Source organism: Chiloscyllium plagiosum, unplaced genomic scaffold (assembly GCF_037043375.1).
Source record: "Chiloscyllium plagiosum isolate Xiang-an unplaced genomic scaffold, Cpla_swu_hap1 HiC_scaffold_7, whole genome shotgun sequence".
Lineage (NCBI taxonomy): Eukaryota > Metazoa > Chordata > Chondrichthyes > Orectolobiformes > Hemiscylliidae > Chiloscyllium > Chiloscyllium plagiosum.
The window spans coordinates 116,461,381-116,474,453 of record NW_028270145.1 but is presented as its reverse complement, the minus strand read 5'-3'; the positions used below and the strand labels follow the sequence as shown (position 1 = coordinate 116,474,453).

Below are 13,073 nucleotides of genomic sequence, written 5' to 3'. Positions count from 1 at the left end.
AGTGCGCACTCCCTCAGCACTGACCCTCCAACAGTACTGCACTCCTTCAGTACTGACCCTCTGACAGTACAGCACTCCCTCAGTACTGACCTTCCAACAGTGCAGCACTCCTTCATTACTGACCCTCCAAAAGTGCAACACTCCCTCAGCACTGACCCTCCAACAGTGCCGCACTCCCTCAGTACTGACCTTCTGAAAATACAGCACTCCCTCAGTACTGACCCTCTAACAGTGCGGCACTCCCTCAGTATTGACCCTCTGACAGTGTGGCACTTCCTCACTACTGACCCTCCAACAGTACAGCACTCCCTCAGTGCTGATCCTTTGACAATGTGGCACTCCCTCAGCGCTGACCCTCCGACTGTGTGGCACTCCCTCAGTACTGACCCTACGACAGTACAGCATTCCCTCAGTACTGAACCCCTGACAGTATAGCACTCCCTCAGTACTGATCCTCCGACAGTGCAGCACTTCCTCAGCACTGACCCTCTGACAGTGCAGCACTCCCTCAGCACTGACCCTCTGACATCAAAGTACTCCCTCAGTACTGACCCTCCAACAGTACAGCATTCCCTCAGTACTGACCCCCTGACAGGGTGACACTCCCTCAGTACTGACCCTCCAACAGTGTGGCACTCCCTCAGCGCTGACCCTCCGACTGTGTGGCACTCCCTCAGTGCTGATCTTCTGACAGTAGAGCACTCCAACAGTGCTGACCCTCCAACAGTACTGCATTCCCTCAGTACTGACTGCCTGACAGTATAGCACTCCCTCAGTACTGACCCTCCAACAGTGCGGCACTCCCTCAGTACTGACCCTCTGACAATACAGCACTCCCTCAGTACTGACCCTCCAACAGTGCCTCACTCCCTCAGTACTGACCCTCCGACAGTGTGACACTCCCTCAGTACTGACCCTTCAACAGTGCCGCACTCCCTCAGTACTGATCCTCTGACAGTATAGCGCTCTTCCGTGCTGACCCTCCAACAGTACAGAACCCCCTCGGTACTGACCCACCAACAGTGTGGCATTGCCTCAACACTGAATCTGTGACAGTGCAGCACTCCCTCAGTACTGACTCTCTAACATTACAGCATTCCCTCAGTACTGACCCTCTGACAGTGCAGCACTCCCTCAGCACTGACCCTCTGACAGTGCAGCACTCCCTCAGCACTGACCCTCTGACAGTGCAGCATTCCCTCAGTACTGACCCTCTGACAGTGCAGCACTCCCTCAGCACTAACCCTCTGACAGTGTGGCACCCCCTCAGTACTGACCCTCTGACAATGCGGCACTCACTCAGCACTGACCCTCTGACAGTGCAGCACTCCTTCAGTACTGACCCTCTGACAGGACAGCACTCCCTTGTGTTGTGGACTAGGCCAGATCACTCAAGACCTTCTTAAGCATGCAACTCAGACCATAAATTTGCAATTTGTTTCAGTAAGTGTGTGATGAAAATTACCTATAGTAAGTAAAATTATGCAATGAAACACAAAGAACAGAATAAAGAACCCCTACAGAACTAATTCTATCCAAACTAGACTTAATGATGCTGTTCCAAATATACACAACAGTCCCAATAAGCAAAACCCTGAAACACAGTAAAAATGAAACAAATACTTACAGGTTGAAGTTAGAAGGGCAGAAGAAGACAGAGTCTCACAGCCTGTTTCCACACAGCTCACAGCTGAACATCTAACTAGTTCTGGATTGAACTGCTCAGCTTTCATAAGTGACCACTCCCCTTTTATTACATAGGTCACTTCAAAACCATGACCACTTTGGCCTGAAGTCTCATCTGTTCATATGTAAACAAAAGGCCTCTCAAAATCTTTTTTCATCTCTGTACCAAACTAGCCACCTCAGAGCCAGGAGCAGTTTAGGACCCCTCTGATAAAAAACCAAGGACACAGTATCCTTGAGAAAAGGAACAGCTTTGAGAATGAAAGGGACCATTTTGTGACACCTCCTCCTTTAAAGAAAAATCAACAATATCAAAAGATGGTTTCATTTTTAAGCCCCGTCGAAATCCCAGTTAGAATTCTAAACACACATACACACTTGCGATGTTTGAGCAGATTTGCACCTCAGGTTGGTGATAAGTCAGTAAGTTTGCTCGCTGAGCTTGAAGGTTTGTTTTCAGATGTTTCGTCACTATACTAGGTAACATCATCAGGGAGAGTCTCCAGTGATGCGCTGGTGGTATGTCCTGCCTCTCTATTTATAGGTCTTGGTTTCTTAAAGTGATGTCATTTCCAGTTCCTATTTCAAGGGAAGGTAGATAGGATCTCAGTCGATACGTTTTTTGATGGTTCTGGTTAGAATGCCAGGCCTCTAAGAATTCTTGTGCGTGTCTTTGTTTCGCCTCTCCTATGATGCATGTGTTGTCCCAGTCAAAGTGGCATCCTTCTTTGTCTGTATGTGTAGAAATTAGTGATAGTGGGTCGTCTCTTTTGGTGGCCAGTTGGTGTTCATGTATCCTGTGGCAAGTTTCCTGCTAGTTTCTCCGATGTAGTGTTTTTTACAGTTCTTACATGGTATCTATTAAATGACATAGTTTTGCTGGTAGTATCTAATGTACCCTTCAGGTTCATTAGTCGCTGTTTATGTGTATTGGTAGGTTTGTGGGCTACCATGATGCCAAGGGGTCTGAGTAGTCTGGAAGTAATTTCTAATATGTCTTTGATGTAAGGTAATGTGGCTATAGTTTTGGTTGTATTGTGTCTGTTTGTTTGGGTTTGTTTCTGAGGAATCAATGGATTGTGTTTGTTGGGTACCCATTTTTCTTGAAAACGCTGTTTAGGTATTTTGCTTCTGCTTTTTGTGGTTCTTGGCTTCTGCAGTCTGATGTAGCTCATTGAAATAATGTCTTAATGCAGTTCCCTTTTTGGGTGTTGGGGTGATTGCTTCTGAAGTTAAGTATTTGGTCTGTGTTTGTTGTTTCTCTGCAGACATTGATTTGGAGCTCTCCGTTATCTGTACGTTCAACTGTCACATCTAGGAATAGGAGTCTGTTGTTGTTCTCCTCCTCTTTTGTGAATTTTATTCACCAGACACGCTCCCTGATTATGTTACCTAGTATGGTGACGAAACGTCTGAAAACAAACCTTCCAACTCAGCGAGCTAACTTACAGACACACAAATACACTATACTAACTACACACATGCAAACATGTATAACCGCATGCAAATTCAGGCCGCAGTGTACCCACCACCGAACGCCTCCGTATCTCATTTGAGTCTCGATAACGGATCGGCAATCACGTTTTCGTGACCTGCCACCTGCACAATCGTCAAATGGAACAGCTACAACAACAAGCTCCATCTAAACAGCCTGGTATTTTTGTCCTTAAATTTCTCCACAAATGTCAATGGGTTGTGATCAGTGTATACAGTTGTCTCAGATGCATTGTGGGAATATAAACACTGAAATGTTGGAATGCCAACACCAAGCTGAAAGTCTCTTTCTCCACCGTTGAATATTTCTGTTGATGAACATTCAACTTTCTGGAAAAATACCTGATGGGTCTTTCTATTGCCTCGTCATCCTCCTGCCGGAGCACCGCACAGACACCAACATCACAGGCATTGATAGCCCCCTTGAAAGGCTCCGTGTAACCCTGTGTGGCTAATACTGGGGCAGTGGTTAACACAGTTTTTAGGCTGTCAAATGCCTTTTGACAGTCTGCTGTCCACTAAAACTTCTTGCCCTTTTTTAACAATTCGGTGAGTGGAGCAGCCACACTGCTAAAGTTCGGCGCAAACATTTGGTAAAATCCCCCTCACCCCAGGAACCGTAGTACTGCTCTTTTCATCGACAGTGTGGAAAATTCCCCAATTACTTTTGCTTTCACATCCCATGGGTCCATTTGTCCATGTCCAATAACATGGCCCAGGAAGGTGACTTGGGTTTTGGCAAATTCACTTTTCGCTAGGTTTACCACCAAGTCTGCCTTCTGAAGTCGATCGAACTAGTCTGATAAACACTGTAAATGTTCCTTCCACGATTGACTAAAAATCACCAGGGCATCAATATACACCAAGCAGTTGGCTAATCTAGCAATGACCTTATTAGTCAGTCTCTGAAATGTGGCTGGAGCGTATTTCATAGCAAATGGCATGACTTTGAACTGATATAGTCCATTTGATGTTACGAAAGCTGAAATTGCCTTTGCTCTCTCTGACAGAGGTACTTGCCTGTAGCCTCTGAGCAAGTCCAACTTAGAATTGTAAGTTGCTTGCCCCACATTTCTGACACAGTCCTCCAACTATGGAATTGGATATGCATCAGTCTTTGTGACAGCATTGACTTTGTGATAGTCCACACATGACCGTTGGGTACCATCTGGCTTTGGCACCATGCCTATGGGTGAACTCCAGTCACTGTAACTCACTTCGATTATGTCATCTTGGAGCATGCACTCTATCTCCTTCTGAACCTCTGCCAACTTTAGATTGTTGTGTCTATAAGGATGTTGCTTAATCGGAACAGCATCTCCTATTTCTACATATGTACAATTAGGTTAATACTTCCCAATTTATTTCTGCATATCTCCCCATGTGATAGTAATATCTCTTTCAGGTCATTTTGATTTTCTTGTGGAAGATAACTCAATAATATATCCCAATTTTTGACAACATCCTCATTGTCCAATTTGATTTAAGGAATGTCCAAGTCAGAACCCTCTGAACGTGGTCCTCCCTTCTGTGCTGTAATCATTAACACCTTCTCCTCTTGCTTTCCTTCCCGATCAAAATACCTTTTGAGCATATTCACATGACACGCTCTGTGAGGTTTCTTCCTGTCTGGAGTCCTTATCAAGTAGTTCACCTCACTCAATTCCCTCTTGATTTGATAAGATCCACTAAATCTTGCTTTTAAAGGCTCACCTGTTACTGGGAGTAACACCGATACCTTATCCCCAATTGTAAAATTGTAAATTTGTAATTTCTTATCTGCTGCCTGTTTCATTGTATGCTGGGATACATTTAAATGCTGTCTAGCCAACTCTCCAGCTCTATTTAATCATTCTCTAAAATTTGACACATAGTCCAAATGGGTGGTCTCTGGATTCTGACTTATCAATTTCTCCTTCATCAATTTTAACAGCCCTCTTACATCATGCCCAAAGATTAATTCAAATGAACTGAATTTGGTCAATTCATTTGGTGCATCTCTGATCTCGAAAAGTACAAACGGGACTCCCTTATCCCAATCATCTGGATAATCCTGACCATAAGCCCTCAACATGGTCTTTAATGTTTGATACCATCTCTCTCACGCTCCCTGCAATTCTGGATGAACAACAAAGAACAAAGATTTGACTTGCAGTAGATTTGAATTGCTTTATTCCCAAGTAATCCATAACCTCCTTGAATAGTTTGGATGTGAAGTTTAATCCTTGATCTGACTGGATCTCTACTGGTAATCCATATCTAGTGAAAAACGTAACTAATTCTTCTCCAACCCTTTTAGCTGTGATGTTGTATAATGGGATTGCCTCTGGAAATCTAATCAATACATCCATTATTGTTAATAAATACTTCTTCCTACTTTTTGTTTGAGGTAGGGGACCTAAACAATCAATCAAGACTCTTGTGAAAGGTTCCTCAAATGCTGGAATAGGTATTAAAGCTACAGATTTTATTACTGCCTGTGGGTTTTCCGATTAGCTGACATGTATAACACATCTGGCAAAATTCAACTACATCCTTGTGTAGTCCAGGCCAGTAAAAATGTCTTTATATTTTAGCCTGTGTTTTCCTCACCCCTAAATGACCTCCAAGTGGTAGCTCATGTACCACTCACAGCACCTCCTTTCTATACCTTCCTGGCAAAATAATTTAATGAATCTCTGCCCATTTCTCATTTGCTTGACTGAGTGATGGTCTCCATTTCCTCATTAATACATCATTTGTTAAGTAATTACACACAGAGATGCATTCACTCTCTTTCTCTGTCAATGCCTTTTGATATAACTGTTTTAACTTCTCATCTTTCTGCTGTAGCTCAATAAGCATAACAGCACTAAAGATGTTTGTATGTTTACCTATTTGCTCCTTCTCTGTTCCACATATCTGATTGAAGCAGGTTTCGGAGAACACTAGGTCAGCTTCCTTATCTGTGCCTTTTGATCTCTCCTGCTTCAATTGTGCCTTTGTGATCTTGTGATCACACAATCTGGGAAAAATCCTGGATAAATAGTTGACTGTGCCTCCACTGGCTTTTCAACTAGAGTAGGCAGCACGCCTACCGGTGAATCAGCAATATCATTTGCAAGAATAAATTGTAATCCTGGAGCTGAGAGTTTGTCCAGTACACCTACCACAGATTCTCCACTCTTCTCTGGACTTTCCAGCCTCACTTTACACAATTGAGTGTTTTTTGTCTCACCATGAATTCCTGTGACCAGTACTTTTTCTGGCAATAGTCCCTCAGGAGTACATATATCCTCATCCTTCACACTGAGAGGATCCTGTGTCCCTTAATATTGTAACCTCCTTACTTACTACTCCTGGCCTATGTGAATAATAATTACCCTTGCATGTATTTTTTTTAAGCAGATCTGGCACTTCCTCCTTAACCAACCTCTGATCATCTTGTACACTCTGAGGCAGTTGTCTAACTTCCCTTGTGCTTTTTGTTACTAGCTGAAATGTGTTGCTGGAAAAGCACAGCAGGTCAGGCAGCATCCAAGGAACAGGAGAATCGACATTTCGGGCATAAGCCCTTCTTCAGGAATGGGGAAAGTTTGTCCAGCAGGCTAAGATAAAGGGTAGGGAGGAGGGACTTGGGGGAGGGGCGTCAGAAATGCGATAGGTGGAAAGAGGTCAAGGTGAGGGTGATAGGTCAGACTGGGGTGGGGGCGGAGAGGTCAGGAAGAAGATTGCAGGTTAGGAAGGCGGTGCTGAGTTCGATGGATTTGACTGAGACAAGGTGGGGGGAGGGGAAATGAGGAAACTGGTGAAATCCGAGTTCATCCCTTGCGGTTGGAGGGTTCCTAGGCGGAAGATGAGGCGCTCTTCCTCCAACCGTCGTGTTGTTGTGGTCTGGCGATGGAGGAGTCCAAAGACCTGCATATCCTTGGTGGAGTGGGAGGGGGAATTGAAGTGTTGAGCCACAGGGTGGTTGAGTTGGTTGGTCCGGGTGTCCCAGAGGTGTTTTTTGTTACTAGTCAAACTCCCAGGCTTGTCTGGTTTTCCTACATCTGGCTTTCTCCTAGCCCACCAACACTGTGACTTTGTGTGGCCCACTTTATTACAATGAAAACACTGGAGCATTTTAACTTCTTTGTCCCCCTCAAGGGTTTCTTTTTTACCCTGTGGTACATTATCCTTATGATCTTTACTGAGATCTACCTTTCCCTCTCCACGTGAGGATTTCTCTTTGCCCCAGTTTCTATCCCTCATGGACTGTAATTGATTCTGGAAGCCAAACGATGTTTTATGGACCAGCTCATAATCATCAGCCACTTCAGCTGCTAACCTCGCTGTTTTAACTCTCTGTGCTTCCACATGAGTTCACACTACTTCCTCACTAAGCTTACCCTCAGCCTTTATCTCCAGCCCTTTTCGCTTTCCGCAAAGACCATTCCCTCCGTGTCTACCTGGTCAGGTCCACGCCCCCCAACAACCAACCCTCCCATCCTGGCACCTTCCCCTGCCACCGCAGGAATTGCAAAACCTGAGCCCACACCTCCTCCCTCACCTCGATCCAAGGCCCCAAAGGAGCCTTCCACATCCATCAAAGTTTCACCTGCACATCCACCAATGTCATTTATTGTATCCGTTGCTCCCGATGCGGTCTCCTCTACATTGGGGACACTGGACGCCTCCTCGCAAAGCGCTTTAGGGAACATCTCCGGGACACCCGCACCAATCAACCACACCGCCCCGTGGCCCAACATTTCAACTCCCCCTCCCACTCTGCCGAGGACATGGAGGGCCTGGGCCTCCTTCACCGCCGCTCCCTCACCACCAGACACCTGGAGGAAGAACGCCTCATCTTCCGCCTCGGAACACTTCAACCCCAGGGCATCAATGTGGACTTCAACAGTTTCCTCATTTCCCCTCCCCCCACCTTACCCCAGTTCCAACCTTCCAGCTCAGCACCGTCCCCATGACCTGTCCTACCTGCCTATCTTCCTTCCCATCTATCCGCTCCACCCTCCCCTCTGACCTATCACCTCCATCCCCACCCATTGTACTCTTTGCTACCTTCTCCCCAGCTCCACCCCCACCGTTTATCTCTCCACCCTTGAGGCTTCCTGTCTCTATTCCTGATGAAGGGCTTTTGCCCAAAACGTCGATTTTTCCTGCTCCTTGGACGCTGCCTGAACTGATGTGCTTTTCCAGCACCACTCTGATCTAAACTCTGGTTTCCAACATCTGCCATCCTCACTTTTTCCTTTTTAAGTGTCAGTTTCTGAAGTTCAAACACACACTCTTTTTCCATCTCTTCTACTGCTCTCGCTTTTTCCCTCTCTTCTGCTTTTAATTGTAACTCAAACTGTTTCATTTCTGCTGCCCTTTCCTTATCATTTTCCTCGAATTCAAGCTGCTTCAATTGAACCTTGCCATCTCTGATAGATTCTGATGGTTTCTCTGGTAAGTTTAAATGCTGAGCGACTGCTGTAATTATCTCTCCTTTCCTCACAGGAGCAGGTAGCTCCAATCCCAGTTGGTCTGCTTGGTTTTATTCACCTTTTGCAAAACTTCCAAAGTCACTGCATCCACATCCAGAAAACCTTTGGTGGCTGAAAGAACCATGCCTATCCCAAGCTTTGTCTGCCCACCCGAACCAACACCCGAAATAAAGACACTAGCACCTGCCACTCACTGTTTAAAATCCCACAAAAGCCCCCACTCTGTTATGGACTAGGCCAGACCACTCAAAACATTGTTCAGCAGGCAACCCAGCCCATAACTTTGTAAGTGTACAATTAAAATTGCCCAGGATAAGTTAGCTAGGTTCGCGACCTGGTTTTAAAACAGACAAAAATTTGTGCACAAAATTACACAATGAAACACAAAGAACAGAAAAAGAAAGACAGAACTCAGTCTACCCAAACTGGACTTAATTATGCTGTTCGGAATATACACAACAGTCCCAATAAGCAAACTCCTTTAAAAACAGTAAAAATGGAACAAGTGCTGACAGATTGAAGTTAGAAGGGGAGAAGGAGAGAGAGGGTTTATCAGTCTGTTTCCACACAGTTGAACTCCTAACTAGTTCTGGACTGAACTCCTCAACTAGCGAGCTGACCACTCCCCTTTCTTTATACAGGTGACGTCTAAAACATGACCACTTTGGCCAGAAGTCTCATCTGTTTACAAATTAATAAAAGGCCTCTCAAATTTTTTTTTTATCTCTGTACCAAACCAGACTGATCGGAGCCCATCCTTTGAAAAAAATCAAGGACAGAGTATCTTTGAGAAAAGGAATAGCTTTGAGAAAAAAGGGACCAGCTTTGTGACACTGAGTACTGACCCTCCGACAGTGCGGCATTCCCTCAGGACTGACCCTCTGACAGTGCAACATTCCCTCAGTACTGACCCCCTGACAGTACAGCACTCCCTCAGTACTGACCCTCTGACAGTGCAACATTCCCTCAGTACTGACCCTCTGACATTTCAGCACTCCCTCAGTACTGGCTCTCCAACAGTGCAGCACTCTGTCAGCCCTGCCTCTCTGACAGTACAAGATTCACTTAGTATTGACCCTCTGACAGTACAAGATTCACTTAGTACTGACCGTCCAACAGTGCGGAACTCCGTCAGGACAGACCCTCCAACAATGCAGTGCTCTCTTAGTACTGATCCCCTGACAGTATAGTACTCCCTCAGGACTGACCGTTGGATAGTGCAGCACTCCATCAATACTGACCCTCTGATAGTACAGCACTCCCTCAGTACTGACCCTCCAACAGTACAGTGCTCCCTCAGTACTGACCCTCTGACAGTGCTGCACTCCCTCAGCACTGACCCTCTGACAATGCAGCATTCCCTCAGCACTGACCCTCTGACAGTGCTGCACTCCCTCATTACTGACCCTCTGACAGTGCAACATTCCCTCAGTACTGACCCTCTGACAGTGCAGCACTCCCTCAGTACTGACCCTCTGATATTTCAGCACTCCCTCAGTACTGACCCTCTGACAGTGCAACATTCCCTCAGTACTGACCCTCTGACAGTGCGGCACTCTCTCAGTGCTGATCCTCTGACAGCATGGCACTCCCTCAGTACAGACTCTACGACAGTGCAGCACTCCCTCAGCACTGACCCTCCAACAGTGTCGCACTCCCTCAGCACTGACCCTCTGACAGTGCAGCACTCCCTCAGCACTGACCCTCCGAAGTGCTGCACTCCCTCAGTACTGACCCTCTGATAATGCAGCACTCCCTCAGCACTGACCCTCTGACAGTGCAGCACTCCCTCAGCACTGACCCTCTGACAGTGCAGCACTCCCTCAGCACTGACCCTCTGACAGTGCAGCACTCCTTCAGTACTGACCCTCTGACAGTGCAGCACTCCCTCAGCACTGACCCTCTGACAGTGCAGAACTCCCTCAGCACTGACCCTCTGACAATGCAGCACTTCCTCAGCACTGACCCTCCGACAGTGCTGCACTCCCTCATTACTGACCCTCTGACAGTGCAACATTCCCTCAGTACTGACCCTCTGACCGTGCAGCACTCCCTCAGCACTGACCCTCTGACAGTGCAGCATTCCCTCAGTACTGGCCCTCCGACAGTGTTACACTCACTCAGTTCTGACCCTCTGACAGTGCAACATTCCCTCAGTACTGACCCTCTGACAGTGCAGCACTCCCTCAGTACTGATCAATTTATGCTATAGCAGAGTTGGGAGTGCCATTCAGCCAGACACTTCTGTTACCATTTGTCTTCAGAGGTCAGATTATTGTTGAACTGTTTCAAAGAATCATTCGTGCCCACTGTCAGACAATTAGTGAATCCTTAAGAAACATGATGGCTTTGAATGGTGGATGGTGCTGACCTGTTTTATTTTTGTAAAATTGACATCTAACAGGACAAGTACACATGTTAATTCCATAGTAGAATGGTGCCAAATGCCACATTGGACAGTGATCCACATTTAGTGTGCAGAATTACATGAGCCCTTATCGAAGTGAATCTTTGGGAAACAAGAACAAGAGTAGGCCAATTGTATCTGTATCAATGCAAGGAACTTGCCTTGTAAAGCAGCTGAAGTGAGAGCATATGGGAATGTGACCTCGAATCACAGAGTCATAGACTCCGACAGCACAGAGAGAGGCCCTTTGGCCCAAATCGGTCTATCCATGCTAACCCCATTTCCCTGCACTTGGCCCATATCCGTCTAAACCTTTCCTGTTCATGTATTTGTCTAAATACTGTTGAAATGTTGTTAATTACTCGCCTCAACCACTTCCGCTGGCATCTCATTCCATATGCGTACCACTCTCTGTGTAAAACAAATTGCACCTCAGGTTCCCTTTTATTCTTTACCCTCTAGCCTTAAACTGATGCCCTCGAGTCATTGATTTCCCAACCCTGGGAAAAAGACTGAGTGCATTCACCCTATCCATGCCTCTCATGATCTTATATACTTCTACAAGATTCCCTCTTCAGTCTCATACACTCTAAAGGAAAAGGTCCTAGCCTGTCCACCTTCTCCCTATAACTCAGACCGTTGAGTCCCGGCAACATCCTTGTAAATTTCTTCTGCACTCTTTCCAGTTTATTAACATCCTTCCTGTAGCAAGGTGACCAAAACTGATCACAATACTCCAAGTGCGGCCTCACCAATGTCCTGTACAACTGCAACATAACTTCCCAACTTCTATACTCAATGCCCTGACTGATGAAGGCCAGTGTGCCAAAAACTCTCTTCACTGCCCTGTCTACCTGGGACTCCACTTTCATAAAATCGTGCACCTGAACTCCAAGGTCCCTCTGTTCCACTACACTCCTTAAGGCTCTTCCATTCACTATGAAACTCCTACCTTGGTTTGACTTTTCAAAATGCAAGACCTCACACTTATCTTTATTAAACTCCGTTTGCCATTTCTCAGCCCACTTCCCCAGCTGATAAAGGTCATGCTGCAATTTCTGAGAACCTTCCTCACTGTCCAAAATACTGCCTATTTAAGTGTCATCTGCAAACTTACAAATCATGTCTTGTACATCCTCATTCAAATCACTGATATAGATAATGTTACAACAAGGGGTGAACCCCTCTGCTAATTTAACCCAGCGTCACAGATAAGATTCACCCCATACTGTAATTTGTTAACATTCAAGAGGCAAAGAACTATCCCAAAAGCCACTATTTAAAGTAAAAATTGACTTTTTTTTAAGTCTAACAGAGAATATTAACTAACAACTATTTCCAACTCCTTTCTCTTAAACATATCTTTTACCTACCCCTCTACAATACTAGTCCAATAAAGAAATTCCTGATTACGATTTCCAGAAAATTATCACATTTCAAAACCAGTCAGCTTTACTGAGTTACCTCTGTAGATTCTCTCTCCAGGTCGGTTTCAATATTTTCTCTGTGCAAACTCCTTCTCCAGACAGGTACCTCTCAGAGAGCTCTTACTAGCAGCCTACATTTGTTGGGCTTTTGGTAGTACTGTTTGCCACTCTGGCTAACTGTTCAAAATATCTGATATTTATTCAAAGTATGTGCGAAGATTTGTAGCTCGGGTGCTCATTGTTGTGGTTCTGTTCGCCGAACTGGGAATTTGTGTTGCAGACGTTTCGTCCCCTGTCAAGGTGACATCCTCAGTGCTTGGGAGCCTCCTGTGAAGCGCTTCTGTGATCTTCCCTCCGGCATTTGTAGTGGTTTGAATCTGCCGCTTCCGGTTGTCAGTTCCAGCTGTCCGCTGCAGTGGTCGGTATATTGGGTCCAGGTCGATGTGCTTATTGATTGAATCTGTGGACGAGTGCCATGCCTCTAGGAACTCCCTGGCTGTTCTCTGTTTGGCTTGTCCTATAATAGTAGTGTTGTCCCAGTCAAACTCATGTTGCTTGTCATCTGCGTGTGTGGCTACTAAGGATAGCTGG

General features: G+C 45.7%; 1 protein-coding gene across 1 annotated transcript in view; it reads right to left on the bottom strand.

Moving 5' to 3' along the window:
* cxcr1 (chemokine (C-X-C motif) receptor 1) overlaps nt 1–12,691 on the bottom strand; it is a 40,106-nt gene extending 27,415 nt beyond the window's left edge. Inside the window, exon 1 of the mRNA XM_087989421.1 lies at nt 12,520–12,691. The gene's annotated coding sequence lies outside the window, so the exon portion shown is untranslated. The remainder of the gene's footprint in view (nt 1–12,519) is intronic.
* Between the last annotated feature and the right edge of the window lie 382 nt (nt 12,692–13,073).